This window comes from Dermacentor albipictus, chromosome 5 (genome assembly GCF_038994185.2).
Source record: "Dermacentor albipictus isolate Rhodes 1998 colony chromosome 5, USDA_Dalb.pri_finalv2, whole genome shotgun sequence".
Lineage (NCBI taxonomy): Eukaryota > Metazoa > Arthropoda > Arachnida > Ixodida > Ixodidae > Dermacentor > Dermacentor albipictus.
Genome location: NC_091825.1, coordinates 70,226,567 through 70,253,860, shown reverse-complemented (window position 1 = coordinate 70,253,860; position 27,294 = coordinate 70,226,567).

Here is a 27,294-nt window from a genome sequence, read left to right as displayed (position 1 = left end):
TGTTGTCCTACCAACAATGCACACTTCAAATTGTTTTGAAGAACTGCGTGACATGAAGCATGCACCTGTCGACGACAGGGACTGACCACTGAGTAACGAACACTCAGTTAGCAAGCAAGAAAAGCGATGTCGAGCGCCGTAGCCTTATTGTGAGAGCAACATCTTTCACCTACGTATACGCCCAGCAGCGTTCTTGCGGCCAAGAGTCAAGGCGAGCCCAACACGACCGAAATAAAGCTATGAGTGTGAATAGAAATCGCGTCTCGCATTTCAAGCATTCTACCTGCAATGTTGGAGCGACGAATGTCTCTCAGGGTTAAAACAGTGGGAGAGTGGAGCTTGCGAGTGCCGATGAATAGGGGCTCAAATACAAAATGTAACTGTTGTTTTTTTGAAAATAAGGTTCTCGAAAGCAACGCTGAGCATGAAAATTTGCACGGCAATGGCCATTACGATTAAGAAGTATACCGAAGTTTCTCTATTTCACACTTAAATACCAGGTGTGTGCGAAGAGCAGCTTTTGGAATCGAGTCAAATAGGGCCAGAAGCGAATTGACTCGATTGGAAAGTTGAATAATTATCCAATATTTTCGGTGGTATGACTATCAATTTCACCGTTAATATATAACAAGCTTCATATCTCGCTATACTGACAATGTCACCAAGCCTCTGCCATTACATTCACATTTTGGAGCGTTGTGTTGAATGTAAATGAAGCATCAGAAATCAAAAAGCAGCTTTTTTTGCGCACTCAGGACTCTTCAGTGAGTGCGAAAGATGCAGCTTAAGCCACAATGTCTGGCTCGCCGAGTGATGCATAGTGTACTCCACCATAAGAATTCTCGTAGTATTTATTATTTATTTATTTATTAGAATATGTTCGTGCCCCTCAGGCATTCCAGAAAGAAGTGGCACACATGAACATCAAAGACAAATGTGTGCAGAAATCAAGCTCTAACACAAGCCGTTGTTTACCACATTTTTTGAAGCTTGAATTGTTGGGAATAGTGGCGATGGAAACAGGCTGACGGTTCCTACCCAGACTTGTTTTGGACTAAAGGAATCCTGGCACAACATTTTGCTCGACATGACGGTACACCAATTATAAAGCTGCGATCAAAACTATGTGATATGTATGACGCACGCGTTCTAAGTTGTACATTTAGAGTGAGGTTGAGTTGATAGATCTTATGAAAAAGATACAATCATGCTCATTTACGGCGGGATAAAAGTTGAGGTAGACTTGGTGTAGGTTTTATAGACTTAACACTGGCGTAAAGATTGTAATTATGCAATATAAAACGAGAAGCTCGATTGTGGACACCTTAATTTAGTTGTCTTCAAGGAGTTTCAGAAGGTTCCCAGATTGCCGAAGCACGCTCTACTTTAGAGCGAACAAGTATCTTGCGGAGGGTTAGTTTACGTCCACTCTATACAGTTTTATTGTTAAGACACAGGCGCCCTAGAGCACAACTGACGTTTTATATCACGCAGTCATTTCATGTGAGATTATAGGTGATATAAAGCCCAAGATACTTGTAGGAGTCAACAGCATCTAGTCTGGTGTGATTGATGAAATAAGGAAGTGCGTTAGTATTGGTGTTTAGACGATGAGAGACATGTACAGACTTACATTTGTTAATATTGAGAAAATTACGCCAGTTATCACCCCACGAAGAGGTTCTGTGAAGGTCATGTTAGGAGAGAAGGAGAAAGTGGTGAAGGAAAGCCAGGTAGGTTAACCAGTTTAGCTCAGTTTACGAGACTCAGGGGGCTGGTAATATTAGGGTAGGTTATACAATCGTCTGCCAATAATTTAATAGAGAAAAACTGAACACTGTAACGTAAATCATTACTTAAGATATGAAAGCTGGGGCCCAAGGTCATACCATTGCGAAACCCCAGATGTGACCGGTACACAAGAGAAAGAATCATTCTCTACTGTACGGTAAGCGTTACCTCTAAAAAGCTTGTAATGCAAGAAAGAATATTTTGTTTAGGTGTAATTATTTACGGTTTAGACGGAGTTGTGAGAAACAGTGTCAAAAGCTTTGATCAGTCGAGAAAATGCAGTCATTATTGCAAGGAGAATCGGTATTTGCACATAAGTCGTTAGTGAAAGATAGTGGTTGAGTTCTTCAAGAAAACGTTCTTCCAAATTTACGTTCACAAACGTTAAATAATTGGTTCGATTCTAAAACAGATTATAATATGTGGAAAATTGATGTGCTCAAAGATCTTACATGGATGGCTAGTAAGAGATTATACTACAGTTTTCGGGGAATTCGAGATTACCGGATGCCTTCATTGGAATCCCCCGCGTTAACTTCGACTGAGTGGGCAGGATTCTTGAACAATATTATGAAGCAGTGCCCACCTCTACAATTTAGAATCCGAAATTTATCAAATCCCGATCCGGAAAAGAAGGCATTATACTTTGGATTAAATTGGTAACAAAATTAATAAATTAATTTTTCTTGCACTGTTTTACTTGCACTGTTTTTGATGTACTTTTTCATGTACTTTTTTGATGTACTTATATTTATCTTGATGCATTGCTCCGTTGTCATCCCTCCCTTTTGTGTGGTTATATTCTCGTGCTAGTCACTTCATGTTGTACCCACTCTCCTGCTATAATGCTTCGGCGCTGCAGGGTGTACTGTAAATAAAATGGAAATTGAATTTATTAGTTATAACTTGAAACCGGGTACACTGAGGAGTGGGTTAACAAGCGTTGTTTTTTGAAATGTTGAACAAACATGTTATTCAAAGCTGTAGGTCACTGTTCAGGAGGAACATTAGTGTCATCTGTAAGAGTTAGTTCACCAAGTTACTAGTGGGTGCATTCATCATGCTCCAGAATACACGAAGATGTGAGCGCTAGAGCTCTGGTAATGTAGCATTAAACAAATTGTCTTTTCTGTCGGTGACAGCACGAATGTACTGAGACCAGTTATCCTCCCTGTTAGTATACATTTTGCACGATGGAATTGGCCCTTCTTTCTGTTTTTCAGGCGTTTAAGCGAGTTTTACGTGGGTGAGCCCTCATTACACACTATCTTTACCGTTGGTACTTAAAAATCAATAGGTAATTTTGTAGTTCTGTGAATTATCAGGTTTTTATCAGCTGACCCCCTCTCAAAGTTGGCCATATAATCTATAATGAAATCTCCCATTGCGGCAGTAATGGTGGTTGCGTTCGCGTTATTGTAATCATAAATAATCTTATTCTTCTTATTTCCTACTCGAGCTTTAATTAAAAAAGAAAGCGTTGCTTGGCGATCACTTACACTCTGAAAGATGGCCAGAAATAAAACCAGGCCGGGTTCACTAGTAAGAATGTGATGAGTATAACCACCAATGCGTAGACTGTTGGGCCAGTTGGAGCCTGATGTAGTGTCGTTGAGCGGAAATGCGGGCGGGAAGCGCCTGTCCTGCCCACTCTTTTTCTTCCCACCCGTATTTCCGCACTACGACACTAAAGTATAAGATCCAAGTGCAGTCGAGATTGTTGGTTCCAGAACAAGTTGCAAAAGGGGCAACTGAAACAGACACTAACAAAACGCACGTACGCGGGAGGAATTTGTTTGTAAGTGAACGCATTTATGTGTCGTACGATGTTCGGGAAATTAACATCTCCTAGCAAAACAAGAGAGGTAAACTAGAGCTCCAAACAACTAGACTATTTAGAACATTATGAATGCAATTGCAAAATGAAGATACGGTTTAGGCGCTCTATAAAAAACACAAACGAGGACTTCACGAAAATTAAGCATAATGCCCCCATAGACAAATTGAAGAGTTGACATAACCAGCACTGCACATAAAATAAGCGCATCGCTTACACCTATTAAAACACTTCCTGCTATAGGCGCTTCACTTTCATATCGATAGAAAGGGTCCTTTAACATAAAAATGTTTTATAGGCATTATTTTTCCTGATTACTAAGTTTCTTTGAGTACACCAAGGTACAACTATGCCAGAACACGAGTCGGTAAGGAATGATGAGGCTGAGCGCTTGTGTAAAATGCTACGTTTGTTAGTCAAAAAGACTGAAACATCATCAGGTTGGTGCCAGAGAGAAGATAGATATGACGTGCTATCATTGGCTGTGTTATTGTATCAAGCGGTAGGAATACTTTTCAAGTTATGGCTAGTCTAAAGCCCGCGTACATTAGCTATGGCAGATAAGTATGCATAAGTGCTTTCGTTAATTGTTAGCCTAATAAAGCGCACAGTACGAAATCTTTTCAAATTTTCTAAGCGTATTTACTGATTACCGAGCGGCACTACACAAATCCTCGCCGATACTCACACCTGCGCTTTTGAAGCTGCATTTATGAGACCTTATTCAAAAAATTGGCGGTCGCTTTGCTCGGCTATGCCAGGACATACGTAGCGAAAGCTAAGGCATAACATGGTTAGCCTTGGTTAATCTTGATTGCAAGTCCAGGTTAGTCTGGTTGTCTAGCTATGTTTCGGCATCTAGCCAGTTGCACGGCGCGCTGTTCGTCTGTTTCCTGAGCGATTCGTTTCCTCTTCATCTCGTTCCGATGTCGATTCCAGACCTCAGAATTGTCGCCGTCCGTACCACCGCCTCAACTGTGGTTGCGGCGCACGCGAGCTCTCCTTTTCAATCCTCCGCCACGTTATCAGGCATGTGACGCGGCTGGCGAAGCCAGCGGAGGTGAACGCAACGACGAGGAACGTGGTGTGACGAGAATCGCGGTGTGACGTCATGTGCCTCCTCGGAGCACGGCCACGGCAAAATCCCAACTTAGCGGCAAGTAATGCTTTCGCTTTAAAATAATTAAATAATGGGGTTTTAGGTGCCAAAACCACTTTCTGAATATGAGGCACGCCGTAGTGGAAGACTCCGAAAATTTCGACCACCTGGGCTTCTTTAACGTGCACCTAAATTTAAGTACACAGGGGTTTTCGCATTTCGCCCCAGTCGGAATGCGGCCCACCGTGGCCGGGATTCGATTCCACGATCTCGCGCTCAGCAGCCCAACACCATTCCTACTCAGCAACCCAGGCGGGTGAGACCTTATTTTTTATCAAGCTTAAAAGGAGAATAGTTCAAAATGCTGTACGAGTTTTGCTGGCCATGAATGAGGCCTCGCTTGTGTGGTCGGGCAATTATATCACCCCAAATGTTAATACACCTGCGCCTGGCTATCGAGTAACGAACGTGACCCTCAGTCTCTTCCCCACTTTTCAGATTCGGCATTCAGGACGACATAGAACAATAGTTCTCTCCTAGACCTGTCTCCAAGGTCTACAAAAAGACTTCATGGTCTGTCTTCAAGGATTTTGTGACTGGTGTGGCAACCGTATTGTAGTTTGTCGCACATTTTCTCCAGACTTATATATTTGATTGTGAATGGTTGACGGGTTCATTTTAACTGTATTCGAGATTTATTTGCATTTATGGATAGTTAGTATCTGATTAGGAGACAACATCGATCTATAGCATATTTTATTCGTTATTTTAATGTTTCAAATATTGGCTTATTACCAGCGACATCCTGTACGTTGAGAATCCGCCACTAAGGGAAACCTATTCGATAGAAACGCTATGCGCACCGCCAGTATCTAAAGAAACGTTACAGAAAATCGGCAACGACGTACATTCATCTTACGGTTAACTTGTCTCCGCACTGCAAAAAATAATCAAAAACGGGGTAAGGAGAAATACGAAAGCAAGCACAACTACACCTCGTGACACATTTCGGACTCGTGTACTTCTTAAATCTGATGCTCGAAAAATGGCCCAGCTATGCGCAATGGCTGACTTCGGACGTGCAATCACAACATGCCCCAGAAAATTGTGTATTGAGAAGTGCATTAGGGTAGATCTGCCACTTTCAATTGTATAGTTCGTTATCGCACACATATATGAGAGATACATGATATGAAATGATGTCTTCGTCATACAAGTAAACCCTTCGTATTCCAGTGACTTCCTTCTAAAGTGTTGCTTCGAAGGCCAGTTAAGCTAAATAGCTCAGCTTTTTCGCTTGAATCATGTACTTATTGGGCACATAAAAATGAGGAAACGACTACATCGGTTTAATTTGATTCCATGACGAAGTGCACTATTATTATAAAGCGTGAACTGCCGGAGAGGTTGTCATATTTCAAGTTCCCTATTTTGATATAGCATGGATGGAGGTCACTCAAACACCGTACACACACACACACACACACACACACACACACACACACACACACACACATGTGTGTGTGTGTGTGTGTTTCGCTATTACAAAAAGTTCAGGATGCTTCAAATATCAACAGCACTGTTGTCACTGAAATAAAGAAACCGCATCACTAAAACTCTCGTGAGCTCTCTTTTTTTTGTCCGTATAGTTTACATTTTATAAGGTTGCGAGGGAAGCATTTGCAGATCAGAGAACAGTGCCCAATTTAGCAATTTATGAAGTTTATTCTTAGCAAAGGACACGAAAGTTCCCCGTCTGTGACGAAGTCAATAAGTGGATCGACGTTACGGAACCCATACACAGCCCATTCACAAAGCAGTAGACACAAGGACCGTTCAGACTAAGCACCCAGCTCGTACGTAAAGATCAACTATAGACTTGAGTTAAGGTGCGCTCCGTCCGGTTTCTTGTACCACGTGTCGACTGTGCCAGTAAAGACTCGAGTGATAACATCTTCGCATTCCTTTCCTTGACGAGCACTGATGAATGATGACCGTCAAAGACATGCTTGCATTTGTGTGAATGCTCATCCAGCGCATTGGACAGATCACTGTTGTTATCGACATCACGACTTAAGTAGTCTTGATATTGGGCCCATTTTACTGATCTAGATGTGGATGCAGCCACAATATGGGCAGGGTATCCAGTAAAACCAATTCTCCGATATTTTCACCATCTCAGAAGCGCTTCTTTACGTGAACAAGCTTGCTCTTGTATAAAGTTTGACAAACTTGTTAGTTGTATACATTTGCTGCATTCGTTGTTCACCCTTTTCATATGTGGCCTTCTTTGCTGCAGACGCATTGCTTCGGTGACAAAACTCGTACTTTTCATTTGCACTTGCCTTCATTTGGCTACGTTTAGAACTATAGCCGCTTTGTGGCCTTCTTGAACACGCCGTGAGCAACATGGTGAAAGCCCATCAATGGCGTACTGGCCGGTTATGAGGTGTTCGCTACGGGCTGATGGCCGGGGCTACAGCGGCGGAGGAAGAGATGGGAACCGGACGTGAATGTAGTGGCTGCATATGGAATGTGACGCTGGTCTGGCAGGTGTCGGAAGCAGGAGGAGAAAATCGCCGGGCCAGAGCGTTAGCTTACATGAGTGGCCCTGCTAGTGGCTGCTGGGGAGGGGCAGGCGACAGCCTTGGTCACTTGCGTTTCAGTTACTTGAAGAAGTGAAGGAGCTAAGGATGTCACGGTCTCCGGTGTGCTAGTCGCCAGAGACAGTTAACGGGCGAGTTCCTGGGAGCTGAACTAGTTTATCTGCGGCAATAAAGCGGAAATGTCTGAAGCGTCGTGGCTGAACTCCAAGGATGAGAGATCTGCTTTGTCCTGCTGAGCAGCACAGCTTGATGAGCCATGATGCTTGCGCAGCTGGTCATACAGCTGGCAGAGCGGAATTATCTCGGCAAACGTCTGGATATTCTTGGCGGCGAGCATCTGTAAGGCGTCGTCATCGATGCCTTCCATGATGTGTTTTATTTTGCCATCTTCGTCCATAGATGAGTTGACGCGCACTTCGCGCTTGCAGAGTAAAAGCACATCTATAATCTGTAATGTAACTAGCAAAGTTCGCGTCCTTGCATTGAGCCCTACCGTACAAGCGCTACTCAGCACGAAGCTGGCCAATGACGGGACGGCCGAAGACCTCAGCCAGAGTTGTGAAATCCGACCAGGTGGTATGATCGGAATCATGATTACGGAACCATTGGTTCGCCACGTCCGTCAAGTAAAAGATTACACAACTCAGCTTGATGCTGTCGTCCAACTAATTATAGGCACTTACACAGTCGTATTCGGCCAAACAGTCCTGCACGTCAGGGTCGTGGGTTCCACTATATATAGCAGGATCGCACTGCTAGATGATGCTAGGGCGGACAGTGGCCGTGAGTATGGGAACAACAGGCGGGGACTATCCTGGATCATCCATTGCATTAGCTGCTGAAAGTGCCCGACTGCGGATTTCCAGGATGTTGAAGAGAAACCCAGCACCTCCACCAAATGCAATGAGGGTGTTTGCCTAACAGCACTTGATGCAGCTTTGCAGCGGTAGGACTAAAGACGTCAGACGGAGTTATAGCGAAGCGGGCTGAAAAGCGCTGCTTCTCTTATACTTTCCCCAGCACCGTCACCACTGTCTTCAGTAAAGTGTTACTTTCTTGTTTGACAGCTCAACTGCAGGTCTTGCATCCATGGCATGCACTTCCGATACTGAAAATATTTTGTATAAAACCTTTGTTTTAGTATATATAACCCATAGGTGTGCTTACGCCGAGGTGAGTGTAGCAAAAACGGTCATAAGGAGATGCCCTTGATACTATACTTAAAAGCAGGCACCGAAAGCAAAAAAAAGAAAAATGTCCTGAATAGTGGTAACCGAGATATAGAAGACTGCATACGAAAACAGTATAGTGATGGGGTCTGTAATGGTATATTACGGACGTCGGGAAAGCACCACCCGGTAAGCCCGGTCGATTCCAATTGCACGACGAAAGGATCACCAAGTATACGCTTAATTTAAAAGTATCGGTGAGTGTTTATTTGAAAATATCATAATATAGTGTGATTCATTCTGAAAAGAACACCAAAGGGGTGTTCAAACATAACTGGACCATATCAACTCTACAGAAAAAAAATAACGTTTCGTGTGACGTAGTTGGTAGACATATATTAGCAAGGAAATTAATACACAGTCCTTCGCGTCAAAACTCAGTTATAACGAGTCCCGATATGCAGATTTAGCGCTCTCTCTAACCGTAAACTGTTCTGTACATGTCCTCGGAAGCCTTTTTACTCCTGCATCATCGCAGAGTACATTACTTTTGCATGGCGGGCGTGCGTTTGTTCGGTCATTACCTTTTCTGGGGATGTTTTTAGGAGTCCTATAGTCAAGATTTTCTGCCCGAGGACAGAGACATTCCTCAACTCATCTTCCCCTTGAGACGATGTATGCATATTACCCGCGGCTGCGCTAATCTTGGCTAGCCAGGCTGCCAGTTCCTTCAGCATGGCAATATATTAAGGAAGTTTTCCTGCACCTCACGGAAAAGAAAACTAGGACACGCTTCCTCCGCATTGCCCGTAGGCTTCGGCCCAATGATGTTGCCTCGTCTCTCGTATCTGCTTTTGAACAGCTTCCATAACATATATTCTTCTGTTAAAATTTCGTTCTTTGCTTGCCGGAGATTATGAAAAACGCGTCTGAGTCGTTGCAAGACACGTTTCACGCACATAGTCAGCACTTTAATGGAATACTTTGCCGGAAGCAGTAACGTAGCTTATGCCTGCGCAGCTATAGGCACAGCAACACGGCTAATGTGGTCGCAAGTCTGAAAACTTAGCAGTGATAAGGGAGGGCCGTTTGGCGCGAGGTAATGACTTCCGCAAAAATGTTGGACACTTTTTTTCCGTTACAGTCAGCTTATGATATACTTTTAATTTTATTGTCGCGTTAACAAATGCCCCGGGAAGGCCATGATGTGTGGAGAGCTGTAACTTTCCGGGCAAGCGACCCACCGACTGGGAAGCCCGTTATGGGAAATGCTGTGACTGAAAATATGAATCCGACGTGCGAGAGTTCATGCTTGTGTGGCTTAGCACTACCTAACCTTGTTGTCTTTCGACCAGTATATATATATTCAGTCCTGCATGAAATGAAAACCACTTGAAAGCCAGCGCTATTTCGCTTAGACTGTACTGCTTTCCTTACTATGCGTGCGCTTTGAAGACCATGAAAATGCATCGGACATATCTTTATTAATAATTATGAGTATGTTAGATGAATCCGATATTTTTTTCTATAAGTACGTCCGGCGTGCAGTTTTCATGTCTGTGTTTTAAACCGCACCTTTTTTTTTGTGAGCCCTGTCCGACGTTTCCGACCGTGGTTACTGTGGGAAAATAAATGTAATGCGCAAAATTCAGCAAAAGGACGTACTACGACACACAGACCAGCGTGGCTACTGCCGTTGCCTTGCCGGATAGACGCCCGCTCAATGTGTCGCACCTAGGTACACCAACACAGCAGCTTGGCACTCCAACCATTAGGGCACAATCATACTTTCTTTTAATGCGAAAACATTATATGCCCAATTGGCGCGAAAATCCGGCGTCGCCGACGGCTGTGAGCGAGCGATGGTACCAAAAATATCCGACGGCGCAAAGAGCAAAAATACGGGGAAAAAAATGCCTGGATTGACGTCGAGTTTATCAGGGAAATTAATGTAAACAAAGTAAATTAATGGCTTTTAAAAGAAAATTTGATACATTTCGGTCTGAGTGGGTATCGAACCCGTGCCTCCGGGGTGCAACACGCTGCCTTGAAGCCATGGCGGCTCTACGGCTCTGGCTTACTGAAGGTGTGGCCTTGTGCGTGCTTCATTGGGCACGTGACGGCGCAGTCAGTGAGAAGGAGGTGGCACCACGCCGTGAGAGTATATTAAATGAAAACTATTCACTAAAGGGAATATAACGCTCTTGCATTCCCTCACGTAAGCAGTCCAGTCCTGTTTCTGCCAAACTTTTTTCTTTACCACATGGATGACCACACATTAGAACTGCACAAACTAAAGAAAAACATAACATAATATAACCATAAATAAGGAAAACCATATGTATGTATTCGGCATATCCATCAAATGATAAGGCTGCTCCTGAGCAGCATGTGCACTTCTTACATGGGCTTCAGACTTCCGAAAAAAGGGATCTAATATATCTTCAGCTTTCAGCATGCCCATCAAACATTCGACTGCTTCAGAGGCTATGCAAGCAAAGAGCATAATCATATCGCATGAGAAGTCACCTGGATTCCTAAACGGCCGATAGTGAATTCTGTAGGGTGCTATGTCTATATCTTTTATTGCCCGCCGTTGTAGCTTAGCGGCTATGGTGTTGCGCTGCTAAGCACGAGGTCTTGGGATTGATTTCCCGGCCGCGCAGGCCACACTGATGCGGGCGAAATGCAAGAATGCCCTTGTTCCGTGCATTGGGGGCACGTTAAAAATCTCCTGGTTGTCTAAACTAAACCGGAGTTTCCCTCGAGGGAGTGCCTCATAATCAAACCGGGATTTTGGCACGTAAAACAAGAGAACTCATTCAGCCATATTTTTTATTAGTGTTCTCTGTAGGATGTTCGAAAAGGTCTTGACAATCAACAAAGCACTGCTCAGTTGATTCAGGCCAAGGACACAGGCAATATTTTGTCGACTGCTGAGCAAAATAAAGTTATTTCCGTAAACACGCCATGTAACTATTGTGTAACTATGTAAGCTATGTAAACTATGTAACAGGATCCGATGGTGAATATAGCTTGAAAAGAAAAAAGTTTGAAGAACGCTTAAGCTCACCCTTGGCAGCGGAACGCGACATCCTTATCGGGCCCAGTTGACGCTGACACCGACGCCGGATATTCTGCGACGCGGGGCCCGACAGAAAGTAATGGTGGGCCGACCCCGGCGGCAGTGCAGGACAGAGCAATGACTCATACCCAGGTAAGGCAGAGGCTACTAGCAGTGACTCATCAGAGTCACTGCTAGTATTATTTTCTCCAGTAAGCAAGGAAAAAGAGGTTTCTGTTTCAGGTTCCGCGTAAGAAAATTAGGTCTTCTCGGATATTCAAATTATTTTTGTGAATATTCGAATTACACCCGACGCTATCATGTCTACAGGTCTCTGCGCGTCGTGTCATGTCTCTCGCGTCGTGGAGGGGCTTGCGTAGTTGTGGTTCGGAATCATTTTCTGACGGACAGCGCTGCCGACGGCGGATGCCGACACTAAATCTTCTGCGACACGGGGCCATTGATGCTCTCGCGTTAAAAATGCAGATACAATGTACAGGTTGTAATCTATGTGAAGCCAAGCTTTCATGAAGTGCTTAGGAAAATGCTCTAAATTTAACTAAAGTCTAAGATTTTACGCACCAAAAACACAATCTGATAATGAAGCACGCCGTAGTTGGAGAACCCGGATTATCTATGACTACCTGCGGTCCCTCAACCTACGGTACGCAGGCGTCTTTGCATTTTGCCCTCTGAACCTGCCCATTCCGTTCTTTTCTAGTTGGCGTAAGGAATGCTGGTGCGAGCATGCTCTCTTGCTCACCCATGATACGCAAGGTGCCCAATCATGTATTGGCTTGTAATTCGACTGCATGTACATTTATGCCCATTACCAGAGCACTGGTGGTTCCTTCGGATATCATCCTTTTCCAATTTAACTAATCTCACAATACAACGTCGACGGCAGCATAACTTGTGGCTCTTCAAGCGCGCTCAATTACGGGCTGCAGCAGCTACCAAATAGTTGGACCATTTTCTGCGATTCCAAAGCAGCCCTGCAATCTCTGAAGTTTGCCCCTACGTGATAGGTTACACGAGCCGCTAATATGCGACAGAAGGCACGCTCATCACCAAGTGCTCGAGAAAAGGCACGACGACGTATTTTAAAGAATTGCCGAGCCACTGGAGAATTGTCAGCAACGACAGCGCAGATGAATCTGCGCACTAGGTTTATCAAAAGCAACAGCTTGTGCCTATACCACTCTTAAGAACGTATGCAGCCAGGCAAGATCAGTAACTTGCTCTCCACGTCTCACTTCTACGATGTAATCCACCGGGTTTCGCTAACACCCGCATGCACGCTCTCGACCCTAGCTTGCGACTTAATTAGCCGCCTAGACTATCTTATCGCAAAAAAACTTTAGCGTGTCGCATGCAGTTTGAAATCGCATTTACAAATGCCTATTCATTCCTTATAGGAATGGCCGATACTGCAGCATGCAATTCGTGCAGCTGCGATGGGGCTATAGAGCACCTTCTGTGTCACTCCCCATCCTTTGATGCTCAGTAATATGCTCAAGGACGTGCTCAGCCTGTTACATAGAAGAGTGCTTTCGGAGGTAAAGGCTCTGGGACCATGGCCTGTGCATTCTTGTATGCAAAAGGCCACAAAAGGTCCTCCTTTTGTGGCCTTTTGCAGTTACCTTCGGTAACTGTAATGGCCACGTTAACCGCAACTATGTAGCCAACATGGCAGTGCTAGTACAGCCCAGACAGCCCACTTGATGCTAATTCACGCTTGTTACTGGCTTTCCACACTGACAGCAAGAAATAAAGGGTAAACTCCATCCTCAGTTATTGTCATCTTACGCTGACGGCAAAGCATGAGGTATGCACAATTCACGTTGTTTATATGTGAAGTAAGCGAGGGGGATGCGTAGGGTTTTGCGCACATAATCTTTGTGGGCTACTGGATGTTACTAGATTCGTTATTATTAGTGGCACGAGCATCGATCGATACTTTCCTTTCCTGCGCAGCACTTCCGTTTCACCTCCTGAGACGACCGGGGACGAAGTCCCAAATAACTCAGAAAAAAATATATATAGTATAGTGCAGAATTCATTGGATTCATTATAGGCACGATATCAGAGCATCAGAGTTACAGGTTGAGGTATTAATATGTCTAGAATAATTAGAATTCATTATAGATCACTGAGACGACCGGAGACGAAAGTCAAAATAAGTCAGAAAAAAATAGTGGAGTACGAAATTAATGAGTTTCAATATTGGTATGATATCAGAGCATAAACTTATTTACAGGATGAGCTACTGAAGTGTCGTGAATAATTAGAATCAATTAGAAATCACTAATTACCGCACACCAATGCACAGAATCTTTGATTTTAGAGTCCCGCCACGTGAGCACGATTTTAGCGAGAGTCCCGGAAACCCGGAAGCAGGAAATGTTAGTAATGACGTCGCTAATGACTTCACGCACAAGAAGGCGCCGTGATATTTCACTGGCTAATTATTGCCAAACAGTTGCCTCCGAGTTGACTAGTGCGTTGCGTTCGCCTGAAGTTTACGTAAAGAATACGAACGCTGAGTCGTGAGTGTCACTACAAAAGACATCTAAGCGAAAGGTTAGGGTCGCCTACCATTTATTTTTTCTCTTTTCTTCTTCTGTGTTTGCCTTTCCCCCTCCTCCATTGTAGGGTAGCCAATCGAGCACGTCCTTAGTTAATTTCCCTCTTTCCCTTCTTTGTTTCTCGCTCTCTGTCGTATCTTATTATTTTAGATGTACCGGTCATCTCTTGGCCAATCTCCTGTAGTCTGTATGAATCACAGCATGGAAATCATCATCAGCAGCAGCAATTTGCGGATGTACTTTGCACGAGATTCCCATTGTGGATGTTTTGCTTACTGTGCAAATCATAATCAACATCAACACTTGGTGATCATTTCAAAGGGCAAAAAGGAGACGGTAAAAAGAAAAGAAGAATACGGCACTGCTCAAAGTCGGTCTCTAAGATAAGTTCTATGCAAGAAGCGCCACAGCGCTTTACAAGGCTTCTGTGCTGAGGACGGACTTGACCATGGTCCCAAGACCTTTTCCTCCGAAAATGATCGTTCTCCACACTATCCAAGTTCTTTCCTGGGCGCACTGAAGCGGGGACACTCACAGAGAAGGCGGGCGATTGTGTACTCGTACTAATAGCACCCCAAGCGCAGAAGATTCTCTCTGGGACTCCTCCCTCAAGGCAACGCCGCGTGCAGATCATCTGGGCCCCTGGTCACTCGGGTTTAGCTGGAAACGAAGCCGCCCACGATGCCGCCCGAGCTCTCGCACACCGGGCGCATCATCCTTCTCCTGCGTCTTCCGATCCCGACCAGCCCTCTGTTCTGCATCGCGGTCACGCGCGGGACCGAATGGTCACGTTCGGAGAAATTCTACTGCACTACCGCACAGAGCGGTTACGCTTCCCCCCAGCACACAAAACACTGCCTAAGTCTCAATCCACCACTTGGCGACTCCTTCAGACACGAACTTTTCCGAACCCCATGCTTTACAACCGCATGTACCCCGATGCATACTCACCACTCTGCAAAGCGTGCAAAGCCCGCGCCGACCTCAATCATATTATTTGGCAATGCCCCAAAGCCTCACCCACCAACACCTTCCGCACTAACACACCCATCATTAGTACGGCCGAGCAGTGGGAGACATTGCTGCTCAGCTTGGACCCAGAGGAGCAGCTCTGGGCCGTCCGGATGGCCGAAGACGCCGCCAGAAAGCAAGAACTGGCCGCCGTCTGAGGAAGGGGGGGATTGGGGGTTAGTCTCCCGACCCCCGCCACCCCTTAACGCCATCAAGGACACAATAAAGTTTTATCTCTCTCTCTCTACTCGCACCTGCAATTATTGCATGTAGGCCTTTATACAAGATAAATACACCAATACGTGACATGTCCGGCCTTTGTGCATGCGCATCGTATACCGCAGGTTACTCTGGCAGTTACCTTCGGTAACTGTAATGGCCACGTTAACCGCAACTATGTAGCCAACATGGCAGTGCTAGTACAGCCCAGACAGCCCACTTGATGCTAATTCACGCTTGTTACTGGCTTTCCACACTGACAGCAAGAAATAAAGGGTAAAATCCATCCTCAGTTATTGTCATCTAACGCTGACGGCAAAGCATGAGGTATGCACAATTCACGTTGTTTATATTTGAAGTAAGCGAGGGGGATGCGTAGGGTTTTGCGTACTGAAAAGTCAAAGTGTGTGGTTTAATGAATCCCTTTACAATAGAATACGTATAGAAGTACTCCAGAGCTTTATCAGTATGTTTTCCAAGACAGCTGCCCTAGAGTAACTACAAATGCTAGCATGGCCAAATGCTACGAAACCGGGGGAATGTATTGCGAACTTGCTTGCACAAAAATTTCTCTAGCAAGTGCTCGAAAGCGCCACGCTGCCCTTTTCAGCTGCATTTTCCGATGTCATTAAGGAACTCTGCCTTCGAAAAATAGCAAACATACATTTCATAAAGAATTCGGGTCATGTTGATAGCATTGCTTTCTGGATTTATCGCGTTATAAATAATTACTGAACTCTCGTTTTTTCGGTTTTAGATCGCAGCTCCTAGGCACCGGTTCCTGCGACGAGCGTCGGCGTCGGCGGCATAACTGAGTGTACGAGCACCGCGAAAGATGAAAGAGCAAATGCGGAGCTGGATATGAAAGCCGTGAGCCGCGAACGTTGAAGACGAATGAGAGCGCCTCTTCAGTGACGTGCGCGCGGGAAACTGGTGTTATGCGGACCGGTACGCAGCGCGATCCGTACTCGTTTCTCGTCTCAGCCGGACCGCTCGTTTCGTACAATCGTCTGCTCGCGTCAGCTCTCGCTCGCACTAATCTCGTTTGCTTGGTTTGATTGCTTGTTTGCTTGTTTCGATTGTTATGGTTTGCCATTGTGTTGTGACGCGAATTGTATAGTACTTTCTGGAAGCCAAGTACTTGCTCGAAGCACTGGAACCTTCGATGAGTCCTGTACAAAAGCCGACGTGCTTGAGCCGCAGATCGGATTTTAGACGATTGCAGACTCTGCTACATGTCTCTTTCAAATTCGTTGCCTCAATATATTGCGAAATGAGAACAGGCATAGAGCTGAGCCCAAATTTCACATTAGGTAACATTGTAATTTTCCGTGAATTTTTTTCATGCTTGCTAAGACGTTCGTCTGGCGACCTCAGTGAAATAAACGAGGTAGTTTCTTTATGGTGGCAGTAAGTGCCAGGTGACCGGTGATGTGTGCGCAAACTTGAATGTTTGCGGGTAAATAGGGCCTTGCAGACAAATTACATACTTCCAGTGTTCTTGAGACTTATGAAGGGATCTTATGAGAATCTAAAAATTGATCATTTTGCTCTGGCAGCACCTCAAGTTCAACAGAAGTCAAATTTAGGGAGGAGGTGCTTTGTAGGTGTTATGTCTGTATCGTAAATGAGGACCTTTAGAGGTGAAGTGTTTTACGAACAACGTCCATTTTATGACACTGCGCTGGGGGAGCTGTGAATGCAAGCAAAAGCAAACTTAGCGAATACCAGAATGGGGCGGGAAGGGAATGCGGAAAGAAGGGGAACCATGACAATATTCTGATGAAGTAAATTGTATGTCGATGCATTATTGCGCATTTGTACGAATTGCTTATAATGTGCTGGAAAGCGTATGTGTGTGTAGCTTGAGAAGAAGCAGTCATACAGCGCAACGTCAAGCATGTGATTTAATTACAGGCTACTGAAACTCTTATGGCCACTGCTCGGCATACACAGTTTCGCTGGAAATCGGCTCGCCGTTCTGCGAAGTCCTGTAAACTTACTTTAATTTTTTAAGGCCAATTGCAGATAGCCATCGCCCCTGATTGACACCGTGGCGGCTCACCGTTGAACATGTGTATGTGTGGCTTAGCGCCCAAGCTCTAACGACGCACTTTCATCACATTAGCGCTCACCGCCTCGTCGGAAATGACCTTTGATGCTTGGTAGCCTCCGGGTGCTCTTTACGCTGCGCCGCACCGAAGGCCTCGCGTGCTTTCTAGCGTTGTCACTGCTGTGGCTTAACCTTAATTTTATAGTATATTGTGCACATTCATGGAGTTGTATTTGAGAATGTGCAACAAAGCTGCCGTTCTTACTTAGAATACGCGGTCAACTTTCGTAGCATGACCAATTCTTTTGAACCCGAGACATAATTTTTTTTTCGGCGTATCCCTAGCTTGAATTCAGGGCGCGCTGAAACGCTGTGCTTTAATATGCCCGAAACGACGTGAGAGATGACACTAATTAGCGCAAAGTGCCTGGAAAGAAGCAAACGGAGCTCCGGATTAAAATTTCATTAGAAGAAAGACAACTAAACTGTTATATGTAGTTTCCAAAGTAGAAACCACGAATAGAAAATTGCACTGCAATCGGAAACAGGACTGGCGGTTACGCCAAGTAGATACTATTGTATACAGCCATGGTATTTGGTCTGCTTAACTACGTAGCTTTCTATGCAAGCCGCTTTGAGTGGCAACATTTTGCAAAAAGTAGACACTGGGCGGAATTTAGTTCTTCTCCGCACATATACATTTTATTACAACACCTCTGTTGTTTGCTTCAGGGAAAGCGGTACCCTCCAGCAATAGTAAGAAATAAAATACAGGTCTGCCAGCCGCACCGGCAACCCCCGGCTGTTCCTTACATCTTGATCGGTTGCTTGCTTTGGAACGCATACGATGATTATTGCCATAAAGAAAATCACCAATTATTACGATACTCCCTAACGCAAAATTTCAGCGCAGCTCTTTAGGCGTTTTGAATTCCACCGGTCGCGTCGCTCATTTGAACAGATAGAAAGCGTGAACACGGGAACGCATGGTTGGCGCAGAGCACATTCTGTACAGTGTGGCGACGCAGGCGGTGTAGAGCATGCACAGTGTGTCCGAAGCTCATGACAGCGCTTTCTTTTTATACATGGTACCGTTGGACGCACTCCGCGCATTAATTAGAAATGACGTCATCGGCGACCATGTGACGGCGACCGCCGTGGAGCACATCTCGTGCGACAATCCGTTTTCCTCCTCACCCCTTCGCTATACCCTCCTCCTACGCTTTCATCCTCGTGCCCTCTTCGCTATCGCGTTCTGTCATCCTCCGCTGGGCTCCGCTCATTCGTTCTGCCTGTTACGCCGAGGCCGACGCTCAACGCAGGAATGGGCGCCTAGGAACTGCGCTCTAAAATTATGCCCATGCTCTAGGCACATTTGCCCCACCATCAATGGAACCACCGTTTGTGTCGGCGTTGCCATGCAAAACCTGCTTAAAGTTACTGCTTAGAGTTACCCTGCTTAGAGTTACTGTATAGGCTCCCTCTTCCGAAAGGGAGCCTATACAGCAACTCTAGTTCTGCTCTAGACGATGCATGCATGGCACGCATGTCGAGCATTGGAATGCCTCCGGGCACTCGAAGTGCGCTTGTCCCGAAAAGCGACAAAACCTACTTGACACACCATTACGCTCGGATTAGTCAACTGTGCTGAAGGCAGGGCAACGTTCTGGCTTCTATACTGCCAGCGTGAGCGTTGTGCTCCCCACCTCCCCAATTAGCGTTCCTGCGGAACATCTGTGCGCATACCACATCGTGCGTGCTGAACGTCAAACAGAATTCTCGGAATTCATTCTTCAAACGCTGACCAGAAGATTCTTCGAACGCCGCCTTTCTTCCGGTCCCGTCACTCGCACCATCGAACGGCGACGACTGCAACGCCTCTGGCACACTCCTATTCGCGCCAGCCCTCTCCAGTTACTTTCAACGGAGTAAGAAGGAGGGAAAAAATTTGGGCAGTTTGCACTAGTAGGGCAAGGCTGGGCTACAGCGGAGCAAGTTCCGCTCTTGCTGAGTATTGCCAGGTTTTCATAAGTCTTACGAGGTTATGCATGGCCGAACCATGCTCATACTAAGTGTCGCCAAGATTAGCTTCTTCAGCAAGTTTTTGCGCGGTCATACACGGCAAGGTCAGTCAGTCACACAATCCCCATCAAGTCACACGCACACAAGCCACAGTACGTGCATCATCAGTTATTATATACAGTAGTTCAATAGCAGTCGTCATCATCGTCGATCCCGTCCTCGTCCTCGACGTCCGGCCGTTGTCATGGTCGTTGTCGCGGTCGGTGATGTTGGTAAGGCTTCGCAAAGCACTTGCGAGGCAGAGCTCTTCTGTTCAAACTTCGGCGCTGAGTCACCGCGAAGAGACTCACGTCGAACCAGAGCCGGTCGCAGACGCGGCAGCTGTGCTCGAATTCTGTGCAAGGATTCGGGCTGGAAGCGGTCGTTCGCGCCTCCCATGATCCATGGATTTGAGGGCTTGGCATTGGACGCGCAGGCCCGGAACCGGTTCTCAGCGCCACCGAGCATTAAGTCGGCAGCGTTTATTGCCTCTGGCCTGAAACTCTGGATCATCCACTGGGCGACAGTGTTTGTCGGTGGCGGCCTTGGCGCGATGGACAGGATCGGCTGTCCTTCGTCGATCGTAGTCTCGCTGAGCCGCGCGCCGAGCTTCCTTGTAGGTCACAGACGCGACAGCTGTGTTCAAGCTATGTCCAGAAATTCGCGCTGGAATCGTCCGTTCGCATCCTCCGTGTCTCGGCGGGCTTGACGCTGGAAGTTGAGAGGTGTGCCGCAGCGCCGGCCCGAGGTCTTACTCGTCTGTGACGTCACGACTCCGCCCTACGCACTTGGGGTGCGAGGGGGTTACGTGGCTTGGTACTCTCGCAGGTCGTTGCTAGGCGATGCGAGTCGGCGCACAGCTGGGCTGAGTTTTTGATAAGGCTTCACGGCAGAACGAAAGCTTAAACAGCTCGGCTGTTGAAACTTTATTGAGCAGTTAATTGGAGTCATGGAAGGCCTGGGTGGGGCCCTCAGTCCAGGGCTCCACTGGCTCTTGCGGCTCACTGAGATTGGTCCAGGAGGGTCAATTGGCTGTCCCAGTCCTCGCTTGTGAAAACATGAGTTGGTGAGTAGAAAAGGTGAGTCGACATTGCTTGGCCGAGCCGCACGTTCCCACGCTATGTGGGCCAGCGTGGCTTTTTCGCCGCACCACAGGCATGTGTCTGTGCAATATATCGGGTCCTTCTTGTGCAAGATGTTAAGATGCGGGTATGAATTGGTTTGTATGCGATGCCAGGCCTGTGCTTGTCTTCTGTTTAATTTGGAGTGAGGGGGGCTGTAGGTCCGTCTCTCTCTCCTCAGATTTTAGCATAATAAGGTATGCTACCGTGCTAGTTGGTGTTTGTCCATGATGTTTGACGCCGCCAGCATGGACAAAGGACGGCTAAAGGGGCGACAAACGAAGAGAAGTGCTGACTTCCAACCGATTTTAATTTTCACAACGCTTTTACTGGACCGTTAAACCTTGCTATTGCTTTCAGGGTTTCGCAAACTGATAATTGTGTTGCGAAGTATTTTTCTGCGAGTGAAGCCAGTTTTTTGTGTGGCCTGTGTGGGCGGTGTATCTTGCCGTTGTCGTGGGTCGAGGAACAGTCTACTTCCGCAATCTGCACTCAAATATGGGAGGTAGCTGAGTAAAGTTGAAGATTGGGCGACTTAAGGGGTCGGCACACTGGCTAGCGGAAAACGCAATTATTCACGTAACGCGAGACAAGGGAAACACACATACACACAACGATAATCTTTGGAGGAAGGGAAAGATAATGATATTCGAGAGATTTGTTCCCATTGCACTGAAGAAAGAAACGCACCGTGCTTTGCGATGTAATTTTTTCAGAAACCGTACACGTCTAGGCAACAAACCGAGTTCTATATCACGAACTAGGTTACAAATTTCGTCTATTCAGAATATAGATAGAAACTTTTTTAGTGTTAGTTAAGCCATATGTTAAGTGGAAAATTAATTACTGTTTACTATTGGGGGATGTAGCTGAATACAACTTGTTTTATAGTAGGTCCTCGTCCTGAATGAATACGTGTGTTTTTGTATCACTTAATAAGCCACCGATAACTGACTCAACCCTTGAAGCTATTCACTGTGTAAAAACATTTTTTTTACCAGACCCCGAAACAGAATTTTAAAACCCGCAAAGTCCATATTTTCTAGGATAGATTGATCAGCCCAACCTTTTAACTGAACCCTTTATTAGCCCATAAACACATCTAAAGACCAATACCAGTGGCGGTGTGTTAGCGACCATGTCATTGCGCTGGTAAACATTAGGTCGCGCGATCAAATGCTGTTCGTGGCGGTCGCATTTCGGTGCGAGCAAAAGGCAAAAAGCGCCCGTGCATAGGGTGTACGTTACAGAACCCCAGATGGTCAAGATTATTCCGCAAACTTCCCCTACGAAGTGCCTCATAATCAGCTCTTAGTTTTGTAACGCAAAACATAACAATTTATTTTCATTTCTAATCTCAATACCGAAATCTGCGTAAACGTATACATACAGCGAAAAATGCTGCTTTGGCAATTTTTTTTTCTTACACCTCTAGGAGAAGACTTTAAAATGGTGAAATGGGGAAAGTAATGTTTATTTACATGCTTAAAATATCACAGAGTAGTGAACGCTTTCTTTAGTTGAAATCACTTTACTCTTCGTCGTTGTCCCTAAATGATAAGGTGTCTGATGATCTTATGAAAGTTTCAAAGAATAAAGCACTCCATATTTTGATCACGTAACTATACAGCTGCTGCCCACAAATGTCGTCATCGTTACTTGCTGAGAAAAAAATCTATGCCCTTCCACTCTGTGAAGAAGGATGACCAAAGAAGCTGTGTATGTGAGCCCTTTAATGGCGAACTGCACCTCCGCCACGGGTCGGGCAGACATTGCACTATCTTCGGGATGGGCCTACGTATAGGCAGTGCTTCACCTCCGCCGCGGGTAGCCACACACACACACACACACACACACACACACACACACACACACACACACACACACACACACACACACACACACACACACACACACACACACACACACACACACACACACACACACACACACACACACACACACACACACACACACGCACACGCGCACACACACACACACACAAACACAGACACACACACACGCGCACGCACGCACACACACACTTCTCATGCTGCATGCAACGTCCTAACTCATTCATTGTTGTATTGTTAATATTTAAATAACACCTAGATCACAAATACAATGCACTACAACGTTCACAAGCTGTGCCAAGTTCAAAGACCAACTTACGTAAATGCCACGCTTAGTTACTGCGAAGCACACATCGTATCTTCCTTGCATTCCTGTTCACTGTGCGCTGCACAAAGATACAACAACAACAACAAAAAAGAACAAAGAGTTTAACCACCACCTCCTTCTAATAACAGCGCTGTTGCGCATGGCACTTTAGGCGAAGCGGCAAGCCTCGGCAATACAGCAGGGGCACGCGCGTTGGCGAAGTGTCAACGCGATCCTATCGGCTGCATCATTCGTTGTATATCTTTCCTTGATGGCTCCGACGTAGCAGGGCTTGGCTGTGGCAGTGGCAGTGATATATCTGAACACAACCCCTGCATGAACAGTGACGCGAGGTAATCCAATAATCGCGTGTCGCCGTGGAGGTTGATGACCTCCCCGTGCGCTACACGTAAATCAGCTTCAACGGCTCCGGTCAACGTTCTACGATGCTGTTCTGTGTCCTTAACGCCTGCGATGACGCCCGTTTATTCTTCGGATAAGTGGCGCTTTAAGGACAGAAGAACACGAGGATCGTGATAGCGCAGTTGATGCAAACAGACCAACACACAAGCACTCAAGTACTCACGGATTTAATCGCAGAAAAACCGATGTAAAAGTGGTTTTACGTCTATTGGCGTTGAGGGAAGCTCTTCGGAAGTCTCCAAATTAAATAAGGCTTTCGCTCATAGGCTACCGGTTCAGATACGTGTGATCTGCAGAAACGCTGGGCTTTTGTATCTACTGCACCGAGTTAATAAAAACATTGAGATATTAAAATAGAAATTTACAGTTACAGAGGTTGTAGGGGTGGCATTTTTTTACACTATTAGATATTTATTCAAAAGAAACTGAGAGAAACTTGCATTTTTAAGCTGTGTTGGAACGAAGAGGTTACAACATTGCGCAACAAAGACACATGTCACTATTTTATTATTAGCATGTGATAGGGCTCCTGGGCTGAAAGATGCTTAAGTTAGGATGAGTTATAACATTGCACCTAGCATGAAAAATAAAGCCACTAATGTTTCTAGAATGCACACGTAAATTACGCATATATTACAGTAAAGGTGGCATAAAGCAATGTCTTACGCTTCAAACGCACTGTAACTTACTATAACGAAATGGAATACCATTGCCGTATGTAGATTTAAAACGATAATTTTTGCATGTTTCTAAAGTTTTCCAGATTTAGAAAAATATTTAAAAAATACTTTAAAGAGTAAAAAAGAAATACCTGCTCCTAAGAATTAATGAAACATCGCTGTTTCTTCTCAATAGAAGCTACTTCACTCAAACCGATTCAAGCTCCGCCCATGTTGAACATTTTTGCGTTTCGTAGGGAGTTGAATAGGCAAAATAAAAAAAAGCTTGCTCTGAAACATAGCTTTAGCGTTCCATTCCGTGATTTGAAAAATGAGGAAAAGAGCTTCGGTCTGGGTTTCCTATTCTTTTGAGGCCCCTCGTACAATACAGTATAACACATTAGCTTTATACCATCTCGAAATTAAACAGGAAACGATTGCTTATATTATGTTTTGAAGTAATATGTCACGTTGTTACCTCCTCCAAGTTTCCGGAAAGCTGACAGTAATTTGGCGTAGGCCATTGTGTTGTCACGCGAAGACAACTAACCATAAATTATGCAGCGAACATAATGAGATGACGAGAAAAGCTAATATGCCGCATCGACATGGCAAGCCAACTCACGATGTTTTATCCTTAGCTCTTTGTTTACGCAAAAAAAGTCAGCTTTTTAGTTTGCAACTTACCAGTCAGGAAGAAGGATTCACTTGAGAATTGACTAATGCAACTGAGCTGCTTTCCGGTCTGAGGAAAATCTATCGCATGAATCAGATGGTGACTTTGCTACTTGCAATCAGTGAGGGAAAATTTATGAGCGTCGGCGAAAGACATTTATACAGGCACACTCATCACTCACCCACAGTGAGGCACATGCGATAGGTCTTAAGCAGACAGCGGGTACGGACCCGTACCGAGACAAGAATATGTTGCAGAACGAAATAGGCAAGCGATAGACCCACAAATATTGACATATATTGGCACACAAACATTAAACAACTGATGGTATGTATTTGTACGAAACTTACATTACAAAAATAAAAGAAGGGTCGAACATTGTGAGGTAAGGAACCGAGAAGCTCAATAGGAAAGAAGATAATATATGGAAAACGGGCTTGAAAATTAATAGGTTGGAAACTAGTTATCTGCAGCTTAGTGGCGAGAAACAAGAATTCGCGATCAGAAGGAAACCTTTCGACGCTGTCAAGGATAACGTGAGTATAAGCCAAGGGGTCAAAAGAGACCGGAACCTTCAATCAATAGCGCTAGATGAATAATATTATCTTTGTCCACATATTACACATTCTCAATCCATGACTGACAGCTTCCCGATATTTTTCGAAACTCTAAATTATTCATGTGATTTGCGAGCCCCAAATAACTAACGCGGCCTCTACTCGGTTGATAATAAAGAAATTTGGGAAACCATTCATGGCCGTCTGAACAGCGATTGAACGTCAGATTCTAGTTCTAACATCGACAGATTGGAACCCTGCTGAGCACGTTGAAAGACAAACGCCGACACATGAAATTCTCGCGAAGATAAAAAAAAAGAACTGGAGGTGAACACGTGTGTAATGTACAAAGCTGGTGCCTGATGCTCAATTGGAGTAACAAAGGTGGTGCCAAAAAAGAAAGAAGGCACAATAATGAAATGTAATAAAATTATGAAACTTTTTGTCGCACGATGGAATTGTCGCTAAAAAGGTATATATAACTGGAAGGCACTGAAAGAGGCATTTGAACTGCACTCTGCTATAATTGTTTTATAATAGTGGCGGTGATGAATTATCAATGTCATGTGGTGAGTGAGCTGTCTCCCCTATTTCCTTCACCTAACCTACCTACCCCCCCCCCTTCTCAGAACGCCAATCGTAGGTAGAAAACCAAAGTTTTAATTTGATAAAGCTGCCTACACGATCCTTTTGTCTCTTTTTCAATGACACGCTCATTATATGTAAAATTACACAGGCTTTCAGTGTGTTTCTATGTCTATATGTATCTTTGTCCGCGCCTACACTCTTTCCAGCCAATTTGGGTCCCTTGGCAGTCAATGTTTAAGTGGGTAGACCAGAGGGGATGCAGTGGTGGTGAACCTGGTTCAAAACCATCCACTAAGGCAAGCTGCGTCCCTGGGTATGTGGTGCTCCTTAATGAATCTCCCTGATGTAAACTTGACTTACTGGGTTGGGTACGTGCCACGTGGTTTGAGCCACTCTGCAATAAACATTTTCACGCCAGCTTTTGTCCCTCGGTTAGAACTAGGAGCATGTGCTGCTCTTAAATGAACCTCTTCCATGCCATCTTGGACCACTGTGTACGTTCCGCTCTGCAAGGAACCAAGCTGTGACTCCAACCTGGGACAGGTGGTATTTGCAACTGGGCATGTGTAAACAAAAAGTATAGAGGAGGCATACGTGCATAACTTGGCAAATATCTACAAATATTCAACAGCTACTTTAGTTATCCGCAGGAAAAGCAGAAAGTTACCACTCAGGAAAGGGGTCAGCCAAGGAGGCGCAACTCCTCCTTTGACATTCACTGCATGCTTAGAAGACGTATTTAAGCTGTCAGACGGGGAATTATAAGGAGTGAAAATCAACGTTGAAGATGTCAGCAACCTTCGGTTTGCAGAGACACTGCCCTGTTCAGAAACACTGGGGACGAATAAGAATAAATTAGTGAGGACATTACCTCAGATAGTGTAAAAATAGGGTTGAGGACTAATGAGCAGAAGACAAAGATAATTTTCAATAGCCTGGCAAGGAAAAAGAATTATCGATCGCCAGTCAGCCTCTAGAGCCTGTACAGTGGTACGTTTATCTAGGTCAATTACTGAGAGGAGAGCCTGGGCATGAGAAGCAAATTACAGAAGAATCAAAATGGCCAAGAATGCATACTGCAGGCATTAAAAAATACTGGTTGAGAGCCTACCACTGTCAGCGAAAATAAAAATGTACTATCATTCCATCCTACCAGTGCTCATATATGGAGCAGGAACTTGGAGGTTAGCAAAGACACTCGAAAACCAGTTAAGGACCGGGCGAAGAGCGATGGAACAGCTAATGTTAGGCGTAACGTTAAGCGACATGAAGAGACCGATGTGAATCAGAAAGCAAATGGACATAGCCGATATTCTAGTTGACATTAAAAGAGAAAAATGGAGCTAGGCAGACCGTTTAATGTGTAGTCTAGGTAATCGGTGGACCATTAGCATTACAGAAGTGGCGCCAAGGAAAGGAAAGTGCAGTAGAGGATGGCATAAAACTAGATGGGGAAATGAAATTAGGAAATTTGCAAGCGCAAGTTAGGAGGAACTAGTGCAAGACAGGGGTGATTGTAGGTAGCCGGGAGAGGCCTGTCATGCAGTGTACAATTGAATAGGCTGATGATGATGATGTGGCACTCTCCAATAAGCATCTTTGATGTCAACTT